This window comes from Tachypleus tridentatus, chromosome 13 (genome assembly GCF_004210375.1).
Source record: "Tachypleus tridentatus isolate NWPU-2018 chromosome 13, ASM421037v1, whole genome shotgun sequence".
NCBI classification, from domain to species: Eukaryota; Metazoa; Arthropoda; class Merostomata; order Xiphosura; family Limulidae; genus Tachypleus; species Tachypleus tridentatus.
Window position 1 is genome coordinate 37,280,313 of NC_134837.1, and position 24,997 is coordinate 37,305,309.

At 34.7% G+C, this 24,997-nt stretch overlaps 1 protein-coding gene across 7 annotated transcripts in view; it reads left to right on the forward strand.

The window, feature by feature from the left end:
• The window catches only part of LOC143238552 (myocyte-specific enhancer factor 2-like), a 166,558-nt gene that overhangs the window by 103,736 nt on the left and 37,825 nt on the right, over positions 1-24,997 (forward strand). Inside the window, exon 1 of one of the 7 annotated variants that reach the window (XM_076478897.1) lies at positions 2,754-2,899. The exons of 5 other annotated variants lie outside the window; for them this stretch is intronic. The gene's annotated coding sequence lies outside the window, so the exon portion shown is untranslated. Of the gene's footprint in view, positions 1-2,753; positions 2,900-21,246; positions 21,440-24,997 lie in introns of those variants that run through there. One more of the 7 variants, XM_076478893.1, reaches the window with a different exon arrangement.

Consider the following 24,997-nt stretch of genomic DNA (forward strand, 5'->3'; position numbering starts at 1 on the left):
AACATGAGTAAAAAGTCCCTGCCAGTTGGTTGGTCTTTTCTAAACGAAAACAGTTCATTTTATAATCCCAGTTGGCACGCTTCGTTTGAATGAACAAAGGCCATGGCCCATCTGGCCAGTATTGAGAGACCTTGTTTATTAAAATTCCTTGTTGACAGTTGACCTGTTCGGTAACGGCAGCTGTAGATTGCTCACGGATCTGCGTAACGGTATCCGTGATCATCACTTAGTGGCTGTCTGGCCAGTCAATAATAGTAAAGATCAAAAGCTGACCTCATTGTGAGCATTCAGCGATCGCTATAGTATCAAGCGCGCCTTTAAAGTTAACGTGGGACTTTTCGATTGGACAATCAACTCATCGTAAACAACTCATTGGACTTTATTTGTTGTACAATGTAACAACACCATGTATAAGTTTGTACCTTGCTATACAGCCGTCATATTCAAATGTGATAGAATATTCAAATATTATTAAGTAATAAAATATAATATCAAAATTTTACTTCCCCCCACCGTATACTAATTTATCTTGTGTAACGAAAATTGTCTACCTGGCAAAGAGAATGATTTTGGAAAGATTTATTATGTATTTATTTATATAATAATCAATTTTTATGCCATCGAAAGTACATTTACCAAATTTAAATTAACATACCAAATATGGAGAAACATTGTGAAATAACCTACGTAGGTTGTTTAGGTTTTAAACATTGTGAAACAACCTATGTAGGTTCTTTAGGTTTTAAACATTGTGAAATAACCTATGTAGGTTGTTTAGGTTTTAAAAGAACAGTGAAGCAAGATTAGTTAAAACAACAACAAAAATAAAACTTTTAAATATTTATTTAAAAATAAATAAGAGTTCAAAAACTCTTCAATATATTTTACTATCGTGCATAAGCTTACTTTTTCAGGTGTAACTGGTTGATTATCTTTACCACGTGGAAAACAGTCTAAGACATTAACGGTGTAATTTAAAAGGAAATGTATTGTTGCTCCCCCCCCTTTCACCCGACGTAGTGGTAAATCATCGGGCTTAAAATGCTAAAAATCGGGTTTCGATACCCGCGAAAGGCATAATGCATGCCGTTGTGTATATTCTTGCTTTAAAAAGAAAAAAAAAATAATTTCATAAGTTTTAGAAATTTTCATCGTGGTGGTGATGGGAGAAAAGCTCTGTAGCATTTTCCCTGTTCGTAGTGACAGTCAACTCGTAAGCTGCTCCTTTACCAGAAGGTTCTCTAATGACCACCCAACGCTAAATCAACTCCCCCTCCACTCCTATTATGATAACCTTAATCAGTTTCAAATTCTCACTTTTTTAATTTGGTTATTTTCAGTATAAATGTTTATATTTGTAGTTAAACCTTTCTTTATGACGTTTTCTCGTAACAGCATTAATACATATGTGTGTGCCACACGTTTTATTGTTAGCTTTTAAATCTCTTCCTTATAAACTTCAAATTCAATATGAACACTGTTCGCTTAGTAGCAAATATAAAAAACTGTTTTGTCGTACAATAATGTTTTAAAATACTTACGAAACGACTTGTGTAAATGACTTGTTCTTGTAATAGTGTAAAAACCTTAAATTATATCTATTTGAAAGAGACATTGTTTTCGATTGACTAAACCATTACGTATTTACATGCACACACACACATGTACATATAAACACACATGTGTTTCTTAACTAATTTGCAAGTAACTTTGTTCTTAACTCGTAAACTCTTGAGTCTTAAAAACAAACTCAGTTTGTTTTTAACTCTATTTAAAATAATATTATTTCCTGTTGTTGTTAATTGTGGTTAAAATTGTGTCGTCTGCCGAGTAAATCTACTGACTGTTCTTCACTGTTTTGTTTTTTTCTCATTGAGACGGGGCAGTCGTGTTTCAGTTGTTAGCGTGCCTGCTTTGCGAATCTGATGATTTATGGCTCATTTCCCGTTGTCATTAATACTCACCTTGAAGTACCAGTTATTTAGATAAAAGTTAATAATCTTCACAAATGATCTGGTTCTGGTTTGTGGAAATGGAATTATCTTATTTAAAAAATCTAGGGCATAGCTGGTACAGATCATCTTTATTTTATAAAATAAATGTCGTCTGAATTGAAAATCATTATATTTTACTTCATAAAAGGCATTGGTATCAAAGGATGTCACGTCACTGCGTTGTTTAAACGTGCAACGTTTTTTCTGCATTAATAGTCACTGATATTTTTTTTATTCCAAGTAGAATAATTTGTTTGGAAGGCTGTAAGGAAGTGTTAGTACTAGAGCGAATCCTGAGTTTTTATTTCTATAAAAAACTTATCTTGTCTAGAGAAGTAAATAATGTATTTAAACTAGTATATGAACCTGCACTTGTTCTTCATGATGATTCATCTTGCTCCCATCCGCTAGGTGGGGTTGTAGTTCTGGTATGGTGATTGTTCAGTGAGGAGGTATTTCATTCGTTATAATTTATCTCAAGAGTTTGTTCTTTTTAGTCTTTTGGCGAACTGCCATCCTGTCACGTGGAACGTGCTTCTGGCAATATTTCCTCAAACTTTCGTGCAACAGATGCTGTAAAAGCGGGCAGAGTGCCAAAGGATGCGGGTTTATCCCCTTTCCAAATAAGGAAAGCCACGGATCTCCAGTCTGGTGCTGGTGAAATCTGAGTGTTGCTAGGAAGAGCCAATTAAAGGGGTAGGGGAGGTGGTGTGCTGGCAGGGTTCCATATTCTAAAGATCATTACTGTTTTGAAGGAAACTTACTGAGACTAGAAACTGTAAATATCCTATGCAGAACTTGCCAAATTTTTGCTCTTCTGTTTATAAAGATTCGTCTTGGCTGCCTACTCCAGGTCCTTGCTAGTATAGAGTGGCCCAAAAATAATCATCCAATTGATAAATAAGGTAAGGACCTATTGTCACGTTTCTTGCTTCAGTGTATTGACAGCGATAACATTACGCCTTTTGTAATATAAACAAGTATAAGAATTTGTAGACCATATCTATACTGTGTGGGTAACGAAAAAAAAACGTTTGTGCGGTTTCGGTGTAATCACATGTTATTCACGCTTGACCTTTTTTATCGTGTACAATTATTAAAGTTCAGCTTCGGAGATTCTGCGCATCGCCTCGGCTTCGTAGCGATAATACGACGTGCAGGTATTCCGTGCGAAATTCCAAAATCCTTGTAATGTATACTGTGAACACGTGAGCGATAACGCCTGCGCTGAATTAGAGAACATTTGCTCTGGTGTACTTGTAGTTAGGACCTGAAAAATAAAACGTTCCCTGCCTTATCATTAGAAAAAAGCAGACATACAGACAGTATTTAATTAAATAACTCATGATAAGGAGAAATTTAAACCTAAAAAATATTTGCTGGTTTGCAATTTCTAATAAACTACTAAATTTACAATTGGTAGGTGTTGTTTTCAACTTGCTACTTCTATTATATATTATTAACGGGAACTAATTCTATTAGTGGAGGTATTATTCATAGGTTAACTGTGGAGTAACTCCCAAAGACAGAACTTATAGACTGTATTTAAATCTAGTCTATGACTATTGGAAGAAGGGGATATTAAGAACGAACATATAAGATCAGTGAAGCCAATTATACTAATTATTAATTTAATTTTGTTTAGTGAAGTTTGGCACGACCAAGTGATTGGGGCGCTCGAGAACATTCAATAACGGATTTCGATCATGCGACCCCCTTCTCAGCCGTTGAGGCTTATAATGTCATGGTGAACCCCAATATTTATTGGTAAAGAATATCTTAAGAATTAACGAAAGGTGGTGTTGACTAGCTGTCTTACCTCCTATCTATTTTCCTTTAAAATTAGGAGCGGCTTGCGCAGATGTCTTGCGCGGAAGTTAACAAGAAAGCAATATATGTTTATACACACTCACATATATATTTTTTCCCCTATCAACAGTATAAATATTCATAATATCTTAACACACTTCTTACTATAGGGGTATACTTGATAAGTCCAATCCTGGAAAGAGTAAAGGCGAACCACGCCTTCTTTTCTTTTTTCTGATTCCAATTACTTGAAACTGCATGATGTTCATGCTAGCTTTGTGTAATTGGTTAGTTGGCATGATACCGTATTTCTTTGGATAATTGTTGTAATTATTTCGAGAACATCGAATAAAATTTCGTTTGTTCGTAATGATTTACAGATAAGAATATATATAATCATTAACTTTTCACCAAATATGGTAGGAACGTTGTTTTGCTAGACTCATAACGCCCATCGTGAATAATAAGAGGACATATTTTCTGCAGTCATTTCTCGTGGCTTTACTCTATATATTTTTAACAACCTTTTTTGTCACAGAGTTATTCAACACTTTTAATTTTATTATATCAGTAGTTTAAAAACTCGTCGCTAGAGATACTTAATTATCTACCTTACATATAAATATATATTAAAAATCATAAAAAACTAGGATGATTTCTTCATTTTATTTGTCTCTCGGCGGGACAGCGGTAAGTCTTCGGACTCACAATGTCAAAATCAGGGGGGTCCATTCCCCTCGGTGGACACAGCTTTGCTATCAGAAAACACGAAGGCGCAACTTTTCTGTTTAGGTGTTAGCGGAGATGTCACCATGGTCATTACATGATGTTCATGGCTTGTCTTATTTTTTCTTTGTTGTTTATTCCTCATTAACAATTTATAACAGATTATCTTCAACAAGGTGTGTGTTTTCTCATAGCAAAACCGCCGAGGGGAATTGAACTCCTAATTTTAGTGTTGTAAATCTGAAGACTTACAGCTGCTCCACTTGGTGACATCCTCAACACAGACGCTAGGCGTTTCGTATTACCTCATTATATTTAGCATGGTTTGAAATTATCGTGTAAAAACTTAACTTTTGTCTAATGAGGATAATGTTTAGTAAATTAAAACAGATTGTTATGATTAAAACCCGTTAACTAAATGGATCAGAAACGGTAAGATAATTACCAAAGGCGAATTAGGAAACAATATTTTGGTATTGAAGTGTTGGTACTATGAATTTATTTTCGCATGAAAGAAAATTGATTTCTGAATTTCGTAACAAATTTAGTTTAGGTTGTTTTTGAATTTCGCTCAAAGCTACACGAGAGCTATCTGCGCTATAGCCATCCTTAATTTAGCAGTAAAACACTAGAGGGAAGGCAGCTAGTCATCATAACTCACTACCAACTCTTGGGCTACTCTTTTTTTCAACGAGTAGTGAGATTAACCTTCACATTACAGCGCCACGCCACCATGGCTGAAAGGGCGAGCATGTTTGGTGGGATGGGGATTTAAACCCGTTACCCTCATATTGCAAGTCAAGTGCCCTAACCAAATGGTTATGCCGGGTCATCAAATTCAAACTAAACACTGAAATCATTCAGAACTGCAGGGCTGACGTCACCTGGTGGTTAGGATATGGGACTCTCATTGTGCCGGTCTCGGGTTTGAATTACATTCCCGAACATACCTTTTCATCCGTGGAGGCGTTTTAACGTTCGGTCAATCCCACTACTCGTTGCTAAACGAGTGGCATCAGAGTTAACAAAGAGTGTTACTGACTAGCTGCATTCCCTCTGGTCTTTAAGTAGAGTTTTGCGCGAATTTTAACAAAAAGACAGACAGAACTACAGTAAATAATTAATCATGTATGATATCTGAGCATTTCAGTAACTAACTGTAACTTCTAAACTGTTCCATACTAAGCAGAAAATAATTAAACATTTACTGTATTTTCAACGTATATATCGTAAAAACAGTTATGCTTTTTATAAGCATCAAATAATTTCATCCCAGTTTCTTTCACAAGTAGCTTTTTACCATTAGTACTATAAAGGTTAAACATATTCAAAGCACATTGTGCAACAGAGAACAATTATAACAATAAAATAGGAAAAAAAATGTAATTATTCAGTTGCTTGTATTAATTGAAAGTTTCTTGGATGTATACGATTATACTGAAGTTTATCATATCTTTCTGTCACCAGGAAGGTCAGTGGTAAGTAAGTTCACTGATTTTGAACGGTAAAATTTGGCGCTCAAATCTCTCTCGGTGAACAAAGCACAGATAATCTTTAGTGTAGCTTTGCGCTAAAAGAAAAATAAACAAGTAACATTCCTCTTATGACTTCTTTTTTAATTTTTTTTACCCTAATTATTTTACAGGTCTAGGTTTTTGTTATGTTTGGTTAATAAATCACCTAAATAGAAAATAGTACTGTTCATCACTGCGCATCTGCAGTGACGATTAACCTTCTTTTCTCACTATATCTGGTGATAAAAAAAAATCTTTTCCGTAGAACTTGGACTAAATCCATTTACCAGTTCTTGAAGCGGTTGTTAAGGGAAAGCGATATAATCAAGTTGACGACTCCTTTGTGAAGAAAGGATACAACTTCATGATTAAAAGATTATTACTTTCCTTTGTGGGCTTACTAGATGTCTAATGGAACTATTGGGTTTAAGGAGCGATCTGTTCCACCACAGTTCTGTATTACTCCGCCAGTGCTATAGGAATTTGTAAGTTACTAAGGTTTTCAGAACCTGTACGTGTAGCACATTCAAAACAACTCCCTTGGGTTTTAGATTAACTTTCGGAGGGAAGGTGTGTCTTGTACAATACGAAGATAAATTATGTACAAATTTCTAGGACGATGTCGAATTTTATAGTTGAAACTAATAGTTTTTTTTTCCTTCTGAGTAACTCGCGGATTTCTATTCAAAGGTCTTTGGTATCTACATAAGAAAAGTATCAAATAATTAATAAAAATAACAGCATAATTCTGAGGATCAACCTAATCTATATGAATTATATGATACCATTGTAAATAACATCATTAAGGTTGGACACTCTCTAACGTAAATGGCACGATTAAAAAGTTGGACATTGTAACGTTGCAAATAATATAATTTTTTTAGACTCATTGTAACATTGCAGGGTAACTTGCTGGTTTACCAGTTATTTAAATGCACCCTCGGATTTGTACCGAGAGAAACCGGGTTTCGATACCCATGGTGTGTAGCCTAATGACAAACAACGACAACTTTGAATAAGGATAACGTTAATGCAAATAAAATAACAATAAATCAATCTAATTGACTTAGATAAAATTGGTAATAGTTACCATTTCTTTACTAAATCCAATTCATACCTCAATAGTTGCTTTTCATGCAACTGATATTATATATATATATTACCTTGACAATTTCGGTGAACAAATAGTCCTTTGTATAGCTTTATGCTTAACTAATAATTACAATTTCGTAACCCAGCTGGCCTGACTGACGAGTTCTGGTATTAAACAAACATCTCTTAAACACTGTATTTAGCAAATACAGTAGTGTGGTAAACTTATAATATTTTCCTTTGCTTTCATTCCTGAGTTCTCAGAATTTTAACGATATATTGTTGTAGGATAAGCTGTGATAAATATATTGTTACAAAATAATTTGTGTTGTTCATCCTACGCTGGATATACGTATATATATGTATAGTAGTACTCTCACGGTCTTATTTGCCGACTACCATAGAAATATTAATGTTGTCTCCTGTAATTTGTATGGGTTATAAATGTGTTCCATCATCTACAAGTTAATGGTTACTTGTGTGTTATATATATTTATCAAGGACCTTATAGGAGAAGCTTTAATAGTGTATTATTTGTTAGACTGGTAGTCACATGTGGTGTGTAGTTCCATTACTAGTCACGATGGGGTTTAAACTGTTGTTAGTCTTGTTGATATTTCCCGACTAAAACTTTTCTTAGTATACTGTGTATGTGTGTGATTTTTTTCTTATAGCAAAGCCACATCGGACTACCTGCTGAGCCCACCGAGGGGAATCAAACCCCTGATTTTTAGCGTTAATATACTGTGTAGCAGACCTACAGAACCAAAAGTGTGTTTGTTTTTCAATTTCGCTAAAATCTACACGAGTGCTATCTGCGGCATGCCGTCCCTAATTTAGCAGTGTAAGACTAGAGGGAAGGCAGCTAGTCATCACCACCCACCGTCAACTTTTGGGCTATTCTTTTACCAACGAATAGTGGGATTGACCGGAACTTTATAACGTCCTCACGCCTGAAAGGGCGAGCATGTTTGGCGTAACGGGGATTTGAACCAGCGATCCTCAGATTACGAGTCGAGCGCCTTAACCTCCTGGCCATCTCGGACCCAGAACCAAAAGCAAACAAAATTAACCGACTCGGATCAAAACCTATACCATCAGTTGTTTATTTTATTTTTAACCTAGTGGTTAAGTTTTCCGGGCTACGATTCTGAAGGTCCATGGTTTATGTTCCATTACCGCAAAATTACGCTTCACACTTTCGGGCCGTGGATATACGTAATAAGAGTGACAGTCAAATCCCACTACTCGATTACAGTAGCTGAAGCGTTGGCGGTGAGTGATGGTCGGTTCAAAATCAGGGACAGCTCTGCACAGAAATCCCTAGCGTAGCTTTGCTAAAAAATTCTAAGACAAAATTATGTTTTTCTTACGATGTCACTATTTCTATATGATGGAATCTTTGTCGGTATAACAGCTACAGCCTTTTAACGGAACAACATCACCAGGTTTCAGTAGATTAGAGAAGTTGTAATGGCCATATATTGTTTGCTCTGTATGACCTAACTCAAGATAATTATGGTCATAAGATCCGTACGTAACATGTGTATAATGGTGAAGCGATAAGCATGCAGCTGAAATGGCACGTGCCTTGTAAACACCCCTGCAGCCGGAAGCCGATTGGTTGTCTGAGATCTATCGTTTCCGGCGCGGTAGGCTGGAAGCTTGTGCCTCCTGTAGACACCCCAACAGCTGGCAATGGTTAGGCCTTGACATGGTTATTTGTCTATGTTTCTGGTTATCTCTCGTCTCCTGCTTGTTGTGATGCGGTCATCCGGTACTACCACAGGAGTCACCACAACGAATAACAACACTTTTTATTTTATGTTTATAAATTGGTTTTAGGCTTAGAAATGTACAAATTAAAATTCATGTGAACGTACATATATGCCAATGAATCACTTCTGATAAGAAACATATGTAGGGCCTTAGTCTCGGTAGCTTTACAGTAGGGGGAGGGAAGGCGCACATTCACAAAGACTCTGAGGCTACGACTTGGATACATAATAGATCAGACCATACTAATATATCTTCTTCGAAGATATATAAATATATAAATCTTATGTTTATACATAATGAGTACGTGAAGTTAGATTCGTCAAAATAATATAGTGGATAATTCGTAATGACGAGAAAACCCACTTGTAGAGAAAAATATAGATGTAGAAACCACTGGTATGGGTTTGTGAACCTGACGATGACCGAAGAAGGTCGAAACGTTGTTCGCTCCTCTACATAGAGCTTTCTCTACCCATACCAGACATTGGATAGCGGTCACATTGTACTGTCTGAGATATTGCCACACTGGTTTCACGTTTTCGAGCTTTTTTCAACATTTCGACAACTACATTAACCATTAATTTTGCGACCAGATAGAGAGAAAACCAAATAACTTCGCAAAAAATATTATATGGTATCTGAAGTACATAACGTGCAAAATTAAGTGTTTTTGCCCAATACACACAATTCTTAGAGTCTTATCAGAAACAGTTTATCTGTCGATAGTACCTCCAAGCTGTAGTTCCGCATTAAATATTAAGTTATTTAATTCATTTGTGCATGAAAACTTTATACTTTCCAGAAATACTACGTTGTTCTTTTATTTAAGGAAGTTTATAATCGAATACCTCAGATCTAGTGTATAATGTATTGTTACATTGTCAATACAATGAAAACAAGAAGTCTGTTAATATATACAACACTTATCAAACTGAATGTAATTTGTACAGAATACTTTTTCATTCATAAAAATTGTCCATTTATGATATATGATGGTTAAAGTATCTGTTCAGCGCACGAAGAAGCTGTAAGGCCCCACAGGAATAACACAGGAATCGGATCAGAACATTGACCTCCTGTGTTACTTTCCAGGGTGATCCTGAGGGAGCATAGCAGAATCGGTATAGCGGTTATGAGAAAAAATACACACAGTTTGTCAAATTATATCTATTTCTTACTGTAACGGTAGCCAAGAGATTTGTCACAGTTCTCCGGTGAATAGGTGGTATGTTCAAGAACATACATCCCCAAAACCCGTGGTTTGATTCATTGCAGTAGACAGAATTCAGATTGCCCATTGTGTGATTTTAAGCTAAAGTTTCAAAAGGTATAGAATCTCTGCATTTTTTAAAACTGTATTTATAGTATAGATAAAAAAACATTATAGTTAATAACAAGTTTGTTTTCATATTAAATATTCACTATTTTTATAGATATAACACGAGCAAAACGATTAAGCAATCTTAAGTAATTCTTGCACAGGTCTAAATTTTGAAGCAAACACAAAATGTAAAGTTATTTAAGTTTTTCAGAAACTGCGATGTGATTGCTGAAAGTGATTTTACTTTTCTCTTTTTTTGTATTTAACTAACATTTTGTCAAATGCTTTTGTATTTTTCAACTCAAAAATTTTTCTAACTGATAGATAAAGACAAAATTTTCAAGTGGTGCAACTACTTGCTAGCGTTTGTTTGAATTGTTTCACGTGATCGTTCAAAGCTAAACAAGAATCCTTGTCGTTAACCCTATCTAATTTTAAACTGAGAGACTAGAGGGAAGGCAGATATCCGTATTACCCATCACCAACTTTAATCGAGTTTTCGGATTTTATCGTCACTGTTATAAAGCACTACGGCTAAAAGTGCAGAGCGTGTTTTTAAGGAAGCGCGACATGAACCACGGACTTTCAGATTCACATTCCGACATTCGGCTCAGACAACTAACATTCAGAACTTTGTTGCTTGATTGTTGTGGTTCGAGCTAAAAGTTGACAGCTGTTAAAATAACGAATTTTAAGATAAGATAAAATAACAGCATATAAACTGTCATTAATGGTAAGGTGCACAATGATGCAGTAAATATTTATATTTACAATATGTTGACCTAGGTTCGAACCTGGTTTAGATACAGAAGCAATCTTAAACAATATTCCATAGATGTATAATTAAAAAAACAAAAGAAATATTTACAGTAACAGATAGTTTGAAGTATCTGAATATTCAAAAACGGTTAGATAATCACACATACTCAGTGTGCACTCTCCTTTATGTTCTCCTTTATGCTTAATTTACAACTTAAGAATTTTACTTCTCTTTTGCTATTAAACATTTATAAGTATACTAATTTTTAAATTTAACCATATATATTAAATTTGGGAATAAAACTTAAATAAAAGCTAGGTTTAAGAATAACTTAATGACATCTCTAATGATGATTTCTGACTGCAGAGGGCAGTCCAGTTACATAATTCTCCAGCCTTAAATAGATGGTTTAGTTTGAAAGAAGTTTGAGATATGGGTGTATAACTTAATCCGAAAGTCTGTCTTCGCCTTTGTTCTCCGTATAATTATTTTTTTGGCTTACCTAATTTAATAAGACATGACATTAGCCAAAATTGTAGCTCACTGTTATTTAACTCATAGGTTTTCTTATCTATTGGCATCTTAATGGTGTTCTGTTATATAAGAGTGATATATTCTGTAATTTCCTAGACTTGAATTTGTTCAGTTGAAACCTTTCGTAAGAAGAGAAAAATTCATCGAGACAGCCGTTCAAGCGCAATGTCAAAATTCATTGGTGTCGGTATAGAATAACATAGAAAACCAATTTTATGTATTATATAATATTATGTCGGGACCATTTTATCCAATGAACAAAAGGGTCAGTTGCCAAGGTCCAACCGCGCATTGCGATTATAATAATAAATGACAAAATAAAGGTAATACTAAACCAGATTTTAAAAGAAATATTTATTTCCTCAGTTTCTATCACCAATAAATTCAATTTATCAAATTTTATGGTGTTTTCTTAAAAGCAAGTGTAAGTATGGGGTGAGGCATAAGTTCATACTTTTATCAATGTCTATCCACTAGTGTTACCGAATATATCACAGACACAAAAAGGCATTCTGCCAAAATGCCAATATAATAATAAAATAGCAAAAAAAAACAAAAATGTTGATAATTATTTAAAAATTTAAGCCACAACCGTTGTGGATTGGTTAATAGTTGTTAATAACCTGAGCCGGCATGGCCAAGTGGTTAAGGCACTCGACTCGTATTTCGAGGGTCGCTGGTTTGAATCCCCTTCACAACAAACATACTCGCCCTTTCAGTTATAGGGGCGTTATAATGTGCGGGCAATCCCATTATTCGTTGGTAAAAGAGTAGCCCAAGAGTTGGCGGTGGGTGGTGATGACTAGCTGCCTTCCCTCTAGTCTTACACTGCAAAATTAGTAACGGCTAGCGCAGATAGCCCTCGTGTTGCTTTGCGCGAAATTTTCGAAACAAACTTACTAATGTTCAGTTGCGTTTCAGGACTGCGATATCAATTTTAGCTATAAAAATATTAGTTGTAATCACTCTGTGAATCATTCGAAATTGAAACCATTGTAATCTGATTTGGGACACGACATTTTATATCAGTCTGTGTCTTGAATTGTAATATTTAATTGTTATCTTCATTATCAGTTGGGTTATTACTTTTAGATAGCACTAATTTACACATGTATTATCATTTTTTGTTTTTCCAGATTTATGAATCAGTAAAATTTGATTTACGTTTGTTGCTGACTTAACACTCCTACGAAAAGTGGGGCCTAATAGGCCCCAGAGCAACTTGAAAGGTTATTAATATTAGGCTAATAAATTTGTATTTAAATGAAATTTCCATTTCATTTGATTTCATTTCGTTAAATGGCAATTTCATTTAAATATAAAATTATTAGCCTAATATTAATAACCTTTAAGTTGCTCTGGGGCCTATTAGGCCTCACTTTTCGTAGGAGTGTTAATGAAATACTTGGTACTTAAAAAATATAATAACAATACATTTGCCGAGACGAACTGTGTAACAGGTAAAAGTGTCATCGTAATAAATCAGATTGATAATAAATTTTAATCCAACTTCATGAAAATGATTTCAAAATATTATTTTTCCTCTAAAATCAGTATTATCAATATACAGTGAATTCGATCTTAAAGTACGTTTAAAACTATTTGCATAATCCAATGATTTTTTTTCTCTGATATTAAATAACATTATGAATTTTGGCTGAAAAGTAGCGCCTACTTTACTGGGCCTTAAGTTACCGAGTACGATTGATTTTCAGGAATTCTGTTCCTCTGTAGTAAGTAGCCTGGATCCAGTGCATGTCGAAAAACTAGACTAAAACTTGTATATATTTTCTAAAATAACTGTTCTAAACTAAATATGGTTCTTTGAAATATTCAGTACCGAAATCGCAGATATTTATTGTATTTTTTGTAGATCATATACATAGATCAGTTTATTTGGCATCTTGGCCCAGCATGGCTAGGTGGTTATGACACTCGACTCGTAATCCGAGTGTCGCGGGTTTGAATCCCCGTCACACCAAACATGATCGCCCTACCAGCCATGGGGGCGTTATAATGTGTGGTCAATCCCATTATTCGTTGGTAAAAGAGTAGCCCAAGAGTTGGGGGTGGGTGGTGATGACTAGTTGCCTTCCCTCTAGTCTTACACTGCTAAATTAGGGACGGCTAGCACAGATAGCTCATGTGTAGCTTTGTGCGAAATTAAAAAAAAAACAACCAATTATTTGGCATCTCAAGAGGTTTGTTTTTATCCTCCTGATTATTTAAATAAACGTTACTATGAACGAGTATGTATTTATCACTTGAACACCACCGTACTAATAACCTTTATTCAGCTGTAGTTTATTACCACATAAATTTAGTTTGTAATTTGTTAATTTGATTTCGTAATTTGATGATTAGAATTGAACAGGCGCGTCAACATAATGACTACTTGTAATTGCGTAATGACCAACAATTAATAAATAATTAATGGTTTCAACGAGGATGGTAAATTTATTTTTCCGTGAATTTATTAATGTTTCACTCGCCTCAGTCAAGTGTTCATTAAGACTCATATCCATCATTTTATTTAGTTATAAAGAATTAACAACACCTGAATACAAAAACGTTCTAATTTTTACCTTGTATGTTTCTTTTGAAAACGTTTTTATCGCTCTTTTAAATTGCTTTACACTTTCAAACCAAAGTTTAGTAATTGAGCTTAATAAACTTAGTTGATGTAGAAAAATATTTGCTACTCTATTCACACACACAAATATACGAAACTTCAAAAATCATGATTTATTTTCACAAATTCTGCTCAGTTCAACATACGAAATGCAGAAAGGTGTGAATTTTCTTTGAAGTCTGGATACATTTTGCTAGACTTAAAATGTTGACAACCACTGGTTGTAGATTTCTCTAGGCCAATCTCGACGTGAGAGTCTTATGGATCGTTCTTGAACCAGAAACACACCACTAGTATATAAGCGGTTAACAGGTCGCATTATATGTTATTTCTGGATAGTATTTGTTTGTGTGTGTACTTGGACATTATTTTTTATTTTCAATGTTATTTATTCGTAGCTATGACAACAAGACTTTGTGTAAATGACCCAAACATATTCTATTATATTTTTAGTAATTTTGATCTAAGTAAGATTTTTTATTTTTTTCCTGATTCATAAAAAAATATTTTAGTAATATAAAAAATTATATATTATTTTCGAAATTTGCGTAACTGAATTGTGGAAAATTCGTTTTTAAAATCAAAACAACTTTACTGAAGTATAAATTCTGGGTTGTTTGCAGCAAACACGCCTATTGAAGCTGTAATGTTCCGTTAACGAAACTCACCAAAAATTCGTTTATTATTTTAATTTACGGGTCCATTACACGAATGGGAGTCAATTTCATCATTTTATTCAAAGTCCTTGTGGCGGCGGGTGTTATTAACCGTCAGTAGTTCGAATCAAATCGAACTTAGTTAAGGGTACATTTTTAAAATTTAACAGTAGACAAAATGGATTTATTTCTTTGTCTCCCTCAGTGACATCATAGTAGTAAGACTGAAGGTTAAAAACGCTAAAATTCTGGTTTCTATACGCGTGATGGGCAGAGCACCGATAGCCCTTTGTGGAGCTTTGTGCTTAATCACAACGAAAAAAGAATTCAGATTAAGAGGTCACGTGCGGAATCATTTGCAGGAATTGTTTTGTGGTGAGCGAAAGTTCGTGTACCATAAAATATAGATTTATTATCTCCAAAGATTTTGAGGTGTAGTATCCTTATGTAGCATGATACCCGTAGTAATTAAAACAACAGCTGGATGGCTTTCGCTTGATCGCATGAAAACAGATCTGTTATACCAGATACAATGTATGTCGTTGTTTAGTTGTTATTTTTTAAAGATCCAGTTATGTTCCAGAGCTGAAGATTGTTTACACTGTGACGTGACTGTTACAAGATAAAACGACAAAGGAACAGGTAATTATTTTCCCATGTTATTTACATGAGGGTCATAGGATTAACAGAAGCGTTTTACTAAAGTTTAACAAAGTTGCGTTTTGTGTGATAAAACTAGGGGTGTCGCAACACAGCGATATGATACGACTGTGGTATTGATACGATTGGATCAATACATCGTCCGATACGATACGATTTATATATCTTCACGACATTTGGCAAGCTTTGAATAAGCATTATGAATCTTCTGTACATGAGAAATCAGAATTTACAATAAAGTATTCTTGCTAAAAATTATGCATTTTAATATATGAACTCAAAGTAGTTACTGCTCCGAGTGTAAAGCGATTTTCACATTAAGATTAGAAGTGTCTTTTCCATCTTTTTTGTGTGTAATCTCTAAAACCTCCGGAATAAACTTACAACTTTCCCCCTTAAATCTTCATGTTTTATATATGAAGTTAGTGATACAGATAATAACTTATGGACAAGACTGTCAAACGTTATAACAAACTGTTGGTAAAACTTCTGTATCTCGCTACGGATCGTAGCGACTACTGTGATTAGATACGCAGCCCGAGATAAAAACCATATAATTCCCATTTCTATTATGATAATATGGTGACTAATGAATCGCCTCGTTACGATTAACTGCTCATTTTAGTACTCAAGTATCGGTGTTTTTTATATATACATAACTTTAACAAGTTCGGTGTCCTAACAACTACACACCCTTCTGGTGTACACTATCGAAGCATGTTTAAATTATAAGCTATGTGTACGTACTTCATTTCTGGGCCTGGCGGTTAAGGCGCTCGACTCGTAATCTGAGGGTCACGGGTTCGAATCCCTACCACACCAAACATGCTCGCCCTTTTAGCCGTGAAGGCGTTATAATGTAACGATCAATCCCACTATTCGTTGGTAAAAGAGTAGCCCAAGAGTTGGCAGTGGGTGGTGATGACTAGCTGCCTTCTATCTTGCCTTACACTGCTAACTTACAGACGACCAGCGCAGATAGCCCTCGTGTAGCTTTGTGCGAAATTCAAACAAACAGACTTCTGAGGATGGCATTAAGGAAACTTGTATCATTTCCATTTACTAAGAAATATTTTTAATAATATTCTGATGATGATTTAAGTTTGAGAAAACTTCTAATATTTTTTTTTACTTATAATTACATTTTTGTGTACTTTTTAAACGTTGTATTGGTTATATTTAATAACTTTACACATCATGCCAGGAGGTACATAACACAAGATTGTTTGTTTTGTATTTTTTTAATTTCGCACGAAGCTACACGAGGATTATCCGCGCTAGTCGTCCCTAATTTAGCAGTGTAAAACTAGAGGGGCGGCAGCTACTCATCACCACCCACCACCAACTTTTGGGCTACTATTTTACCAACGAATAGTGGGATTGACCGTCACAATATAACGCCCCCACGGCTGAAAGGGCGAGCATGTTTGGTGTGACGGGGATTCGAACCCACGACTCTCGGATTACAATAGCACAAGAAGGAAAGAAAGGACAAATAGCAGAAAATACCATAAATTATCACAAACTAAACAATGCAGTACATAAGTAAGACACAAAGATATATATATATATATATATAATTTGAGTGAATATACTTAACTGTCTTATAGCGAACTACTGCCAGGTGAGAAACCTTTTTTAAAAATGATAACAAGAAAAGGTAACTTTACTAATATATATATATATGTGTGTGTGTGTTTGTGTACAAATAAACCTACTAAATAACTTAAAATAGTAACAAGAAACTTACTGTAGTGAATTGATAAAAGAAAAAGGCGAATCATCGTTGTAATAATCCAACTTGAAGGTTTCTGCGGGTAAAATTAAAATGTAGTTGTGGTCGAGAATATTTTACCTTATTGCTCATTGTGATCGAGAATAGTTTACCTTGTTGCTCGTGTATAGTTAGTGGTACGTTGCAATAATTAATAGCATGTAATTTCGCATTGAGAAAATACACAGTACGTTCACTGGTGCTGTAACTCACCGAACAAGTCATATATTTCTGATATCACAAAATGTTCGATGTTATTCTCATATGAATTGTTGATTGTTCAGTGTCATTCTCATTAATATGAGTTAATGAAGAGAGAAGACAGAGATAGAAGGAATTAAAACTGAAATGTGATCATTATTATAAAAGCAACTGAGAAATGATGGTTTTATTTTTTGAAATACCAATAAAAACTATAGGAAAGTAGCAGCAGCTGTGGTAGGCTTTGTCGATGATAAATATTGTTTTTACTAGTTTTTTCTTGTACTATTAAAACATGAGGAACCATTTGGGAAGACAAGTATATATAGTAGAGAAATAAAATTAGTTATTTCGAATAGAAATGTAATAAAAAACTATCGTATCTTAAATATTATTATAATATTTAACTGCGTGTATATGGCACAAATCGAATGACTTTGTGGGTAATTTGCTTAAATTAATGGAAGCCAGACGTGGTCCAGTAATTATTATGTCAGGCTGAGTATCCTATTGTCCATAGTTCGAGACCTGATACTACTGTACACTCTCTGTACTGTTAGTTGCTAGTGCATTACAAAAGTGAACAACAACTCGATTATTCTCTCCAAAGAGGTGAACAAGGCCCTTATAGAGAAAAAGTCATTAGTTGAAACTTAAGAGACGCCATATCTTAAAGGTCTTACCTGGCAGTGGCCATTCAGGTTCGAAAATCCCAAATTCCACTCCAACCAGTTTGCTTCTGCTTGCTGTACACAGTGTTTTGATTTCTGTATAAAAGTATGCTATTTTAACATGCCACCACTCTCCGATGGTTAAACACTGTAGTTAACACATGTATTTGTCACGTTGCGAGATTGGGTGTTTTAAGAAAAGGTAAAGAGAAAAGTACACAATAGGGCAACTCGATTTTCTAAAGAACATTCAGTCGTGTGTTGAAACACATTGGTCCAGGATAGCATACTTACCGTGTGTAAAATGTAATCTTCAAGCTGTTTGGGTTCGTATTCAGGTTTAATTATTTTTGTCCTCAGTTGTGCGTAACATCTGTTTATATTTTACTCTTTAACTTCTTTTGTATGAGACCTCCAGTGGCACAATGATATATCTGCGGGCTTATTACACTAGAAACCGAGTTTCGATACACGTGGTTGACAGAGCACAGATAATCCGTTGTATAATTTTGTACTTAACTGCAAATACATTTAACATCTTTTGTATGAAGAACGTTTTATTATTCATCTGTACAGTTATATAAAAGTGATTACTAATTCGTTTTCCTTAGTTTTGATCTAAAATTATTGTAATATCTTTTTCCATGAAATAGTTTCGAGACGTATGCAGAAAGAAGGCGCATTAGTAAATATACTAACCTGCTAAAACTATTCTAGTGTATATACGAAGGAGGCCTAGTGAAAATTGTTCTAATACGGTGTAGAGCCCCACACTTCTTGATTAGTTGCTGATGGTCACTGTCCAAATACCGTATAGCATCCCACATTTCTTAATTAGTTGTTAGTGATCAGTGTCCAAATACAGTATAGCATCCCACACTTCTTGATTAACTTCTAGTGATCACTATCCAAATACAGTGTAACACCCTCACTCTTCTTGACTAACTGCTAGCGATCACTGTCCTAACACAGTATAACATCTCACACTTCTTGATTAGTTGCTAGTGATTACTGTCCAAATACAGTACAGCATCCTACATGTCCTGATTAATTTATAGTCATCATTATCCTAATACGGTGTATTACTCCACTATTCTTTAGTAACTGCTAATGTTCACTGTCCAAATACAGTGTACCACCTTCCTTTTCCTGATTAACTGCTAGCGATCACTATCCTAATACAGTGTAACACCCCCACTCTTCTTGACTAACTGCTAGCGGCCACTGTCCTAATACGGTACGACACCCTCACTCTTCTTCACTAACTGCTAGCGATCACTGTTCTAATACGGTGTAACACCCTCACTCTTCCTGATTAACTGCTAGCGATCACTGTCCTAATACGGTGTAACACCCTCACTCTTCTTGACTAACTGCTAGCGATCACTGTCCTAATACGGTATAGCGTCCTACTCCCCCTGACTGGTATTTCTGGAAATGATGATTTCAGTGATGTTTTAAAACATTTTCTGGTTCAGTTTCTCTCAACTGTTGTTTAAAAGTCTGAACCAGTTTATTAACTGTTTGGAATCATTTAGAAAGATGAACTCGAAAGTAATATATGCAGTTAGTATGTGGACTCTGTATGAGTCATTTCGAAACGTTAGTGTTGTTACATTTGAACAATAAATGGGTCGTACTTGTTTTTTTTGTTTTGTTTTTTACAGAGAACATTATTCTGGTAAAGGAACATTCAGGACCTCTTGATAATCTACAATTATTTAGACGCACAGATACTTCACATATAGGTTCACTACTAAATGCACAGTGTAGTCTAAACATAACGTTTCAATACGAATTCTTCAGAAGTGGCTCAATTACGAAAAATGTTACATAGTCCTCCTTTCTGTTTAAAAAGAAGAAAAAAAGAACATTATATTCAGCCATCACTTCAAACCGAGTGAAACAACTTCCACCACTATACAAAATTCAACATTTTTAGGTAATTGGCTTTACGCATCTAACAAATCGGTGGCCATTATTCTTGGGGGTCATCTAGGGTTTGCATATGTAAACACTTCCAAAATAACCCACACATTCTCAGATGCAGTAGAATTACTGAATTATGTGTAAAGATAATTATTGATACCTTTCTGTAATTCTGAATAATGGTCGTTTCTAACTAACTGTTAGCACTTTTGGACGACTGGAACATTGTTTGTTGTATTATAGATACCATTAAACGTCTTTATGACCAAGAGTGACAAAATATGTAGTATTGGTTTTTCCACACTGCTACATCTGAGCTATCTCAAATTCACACAAGTCTCAACGTTTAGGAATGTGTATGTACTTGTACTCTGTTTCAATGAAGTAAATACAAGATTTGTTCGAGAAATATCTATATATTTTTGGCAGGGCAGTGTATACGAAAATTACGTCAGTTTTATGTTTTCCTTATATATATTTATTGCCAAAACGTATCTTGAAACTAGCGCAGTAGAAATAGAACAACCTTTGTCAACATTCAGTGTTGCTTTACGAATTCACATTGTTTCTCTTATCTGGTTCAGCGTTTAAAGATAGTGAAAAGAGAGATGTGGCGATATTTTTATATGAACATCTGAGAAACTGTTATCAAGAGTTCATAGTGACGTGTAATATGCCGTATACTGATAATGTTGAAGTAAGTTTACAGTGTTAATAATAATATAATGGCAATGAAACACGTTTGAATAATCAAGATATATAAAAATACACATGTATCAATTTGTCTCAATATCATGACATTTTAATGTAAAATTAACTATAGTTTGTTTTTAATTTTTTTTATAAAACACTTTCAGACTTTTTTCCGTAAACAAGTTCTCGCCGGATATTTAAAAGTTAGGGCTCAGTGTCGTTACTTGAAAATCAAATTCTGCTATTTTAGTTGTTTTATGAAATGAGCCCAACGAGATTTTTAATGTCACCGGTTTAATGCTAAATTTTAATATGTTATTTTTAGATCGAATTGAATTAGTATCGCGTAATGTGTAAAACAAATTGCAATATGCATCTAGTGTAGTTATATTTCTGTGACGTCATCGTGGTACGTAGAAATCATGTTTGGATAGCAAAATAGGTCTCAAAGGACTTAACGACTAACGTCTTTGGGCCTAACATCACGATAAGGTACAAGACGTGCTCTTACTTACCCCGACGCTACGTTCATGCACGTGGTTCGTGCCTCAACTTCGATGGCGACACTCTTTTGCTATTGGCTAATCAGAAAGTGACGTGCTCTGCCCGAAGGCGCATGCCTCAGATCTCACATGCCTGGTGTACTTTGTGGACGCCTGCAGAGTCCGCCGGCCAGTTGTTGCAGTGCATGGAGGTAAGATACTATTTTTGGTGCTTTTCTTCTTTGCTATTTTGAGCGTTCTTCCCTAACAACGTCCCCCAAAAACCCGTTCGGCAATAGAATAAAAAATGGGATTACCGATAGTGGTTGTTACGAATACTTTCTATGCATACGTATGGCCGCAGGGTCCAAAGTATGTTGGTATTTTTTCCTTCGCAACTATATTACTGGAAGGAAGTGCGTTTCAGTGCTGTGCTGTTTTTTGAAATGAGAAATTACGTCGTCATATCCAATGCGAGATGACTGTTAAGCACATTGTTGCCTACACACGATATTTCTATCTTGTATTTCCTACTGAGATTTAAGATAAGTACAGCCTGTTTACTTCTCCCTAAGTTTATGCTACGAAACATCCAAAATCGAAGAGCTTTTATTTAGATTTCTATCACACGTATTTGTACACATATTCCTTTAACACGCATGTTTTGTATACCTGACTGATGGTGGTTGTGGTTGTTATTTAGATTTCTATCACACGTATTTGTACACATATTCCTTTAACACGCATGTTTTGTATACCTGACTGATGGTGGTTGTGGTGGTTATTTAGATTTCGAATTTCCTAATAGACGGACATCCAAGGCTAAGTTCAAATGATAATCTTTTCATATCTACCTAATTTGTAATTGATTTTCCACCTATTATAACATATCTTTTCGTTTACTTCTTATAAGAAACATCAGATGTTCTGATGTAAATATTGATAAAGTTTATTCACCTCCTGAATCGTTCCTTTACAGACAGCTACCATGAAGTTAAATATCGTAGTGAACTTTAGAATGTACAAGTTAAAATGCTGTGTGAAACCAGCATTGACCTCATTATTTTGGCCTGACCTTCTCGTGTTGACCTAGATAATCGACCGTTCACTTCCAAATTACCGTTCGACGATTGCCTGACTCGAGCTCACTGTTCACGGTAAAGCTCGTCCAACGAGTTAGGCCTAATGAAATCAAACCCAAACAAGCCTTAAAGCTAAAATGGCAAGGACCTGCGTAACCCGATTTTCCGAAAATAGGCCAAAGATTTTTTGAGTGAGACGATGTCGATAGACTTTCAGCTCTATACCCTGGGGTGTTAAGTTTATCCATGCGCGGGGATTGACATATTGTTAGATCTAGATCCGTGTTGAGATTGTATTTACTCTCAGATGTGGGATAATGAAAAATAAGGAACAAGAAATGTGTTAACGATAAATATATTTGTTAGTTGTTTTTTTGGTTTTTTTGTCGCACAATTTCAGATCGTAGTTAATTGTTTATCGCACCTTTGTATTATGCCTCTAACTATTATTTAGCCAAATAAAATATTAAGTAGTATGCTTTAGGGTAAACAGATAATTCTTTTTTTTTAATATTTTCAACTTAGAGCGAGCTATATTTTTGAGACACATTATTCGCGTGAAGGAAATGAGAAAAATTAGCAAATATATAATTAATTGCAAAATATATGTGTGTTTAATTAGGCGTACTTATATAAAGAGCTTGAGGCAACATCAAAGTTCTCCTCTCTCTTACAGTTAAACTTTTTTATATTATGTGAGGTTCATTACGAAGTAACCAAATACATCAAGAGCTTGTGCGTGTACTTACGTGTTACTAACGGTCACGTGAGGAAAAATAGTTCTGTCACATAAGAGAGGATAATTTACATCTCAAGAATAAATACGTGATACTATTAAGAGAAACCGGAATTCTTAAAAGTTACTTGCAGATATTTTTATATTTTATGAACTGTAATTGTTTATGAAAATACGTGCTATGTACATTTTGTGGTAAAATGACCTCCAACATGCGTAATGTTATTGAATTACGTAATTAGACATCATAAACCTTGTTTGGAAAATGTGCATATACTGTAGTATAAACATTAAGATAATGTACAGACGCATATGTTTGTGAATAAAGTACATACAAGAATGTCTCTGGCATAAACATTGCTTATTACTGTAGTGACCTTATATTTAACCCCTCTTCCTCCACGTACACCAGACCATCGCTGTCGCTTGAGTTTCGTTTCATTATGGTTTATGTCGAAGAGTTGCGAATGCGATTAACACAACTTCTGCAAACACACTAAGATGAACATAGTGCGTGATCTCGCCACCAGGTCCTGTTATATTATATTTGATCAACTTGTCGTCACGCGGTGATTGTTTCAGGTGTTCACGCGAATAAAAACATAGCAGATAGCACAAAATTATCGTGAAGCTAAACCAATGCAAGAGAATGTGCCTTTTTTTTTTCTTCAAAAATACGACATTCAATTAAGTAGACATTTCTTTTAAACATTTCTTTTCTATGGGGAAATGTGAGTTTAAAACATTTTGTGAATATCTTTGATACAATCACTGTTATTATTTGTTACATTCATCCTCCTATCCAACAGTTAAACATTGGTGGTACAGTTACTGTTATTTATTTGTTACATTCATCATCCTATCTAACAGTTAAACATTGGTGATACAATCACTGTTATTATTTGTTACATTCATCCTCCTATCTAACAGTCAAACGTTGGTGATACAGTTACTGTTATTTATTTGTTGCATTCATCCTCCTATCCAACAGTTAAACATTGGTATACAATCACTGTTATTTATTTGTTACATTCATCCTCCTATCCAAGAGTTAAACATTGGTAATACAGTCACTGTTATTTATTTGTTACATTCATCATCCTATCCATACGTTAAACATTGGTGATACAATCACTGTTATTTATTTGTTACATTCATCCTCCTATCCAACAGTTAAACATTGGCGATACATCATTGTTATTTATTTGTTGCATTCATCCTCCTATCCAACAGTTAAACATTGGTATACAATCACTGTTATTTATTTGTTACATTCATCCTCCGATCCGACAGTTAAACGTTGATGATACAATCAGTTATTTATTTGTTACATTCGTCCTCCTATCCAACAGTTAAACATTGGTGATACAATTACTGTTATTTATTTGTTGCATTCACTCTACCCAACAGTTACTCTTTTAAATGTAGCATCAGCCTTCAACATTCTAATCCAGAAGTGTTTAATTTCTTGTGTTTGAAGGTATTACATGTTTACTATTTCCAATCTGTTGCGGGATCAATTACGTAATGAACAGTTAACACCTTACAACGTAATACCCTAAGGAGAATTCTACTATACAACACCTTACAGTGGTGAACAACGTAATACCCTAAGGAGAATTCTACTATACTTGGGTGATGCTTTTGAAAGGCATAATAGTGAACTAAAACTAAAGATCTCTTAAATTTGGTTTAACCGTATTTGATATCACTTGATTTAGTTGTGTTTGAAGGTGATTATTTTTGTGTGCACAGAATCGTTCTTACTGGAGTAACTATTAAAAACTATAATTGCACGTGCTCGTTGTAATTCCCATTTTTCTTAACGTCGTTCAAAATGAAACTTAACCTAACTACATGCTTGTTGTTGAGGAAACCCATTAATGTTTGTTAAGGATCTCACGAGAAGTTAATGTATACACAATTAATTATCTTGCAAAGAAGTGTGCAAT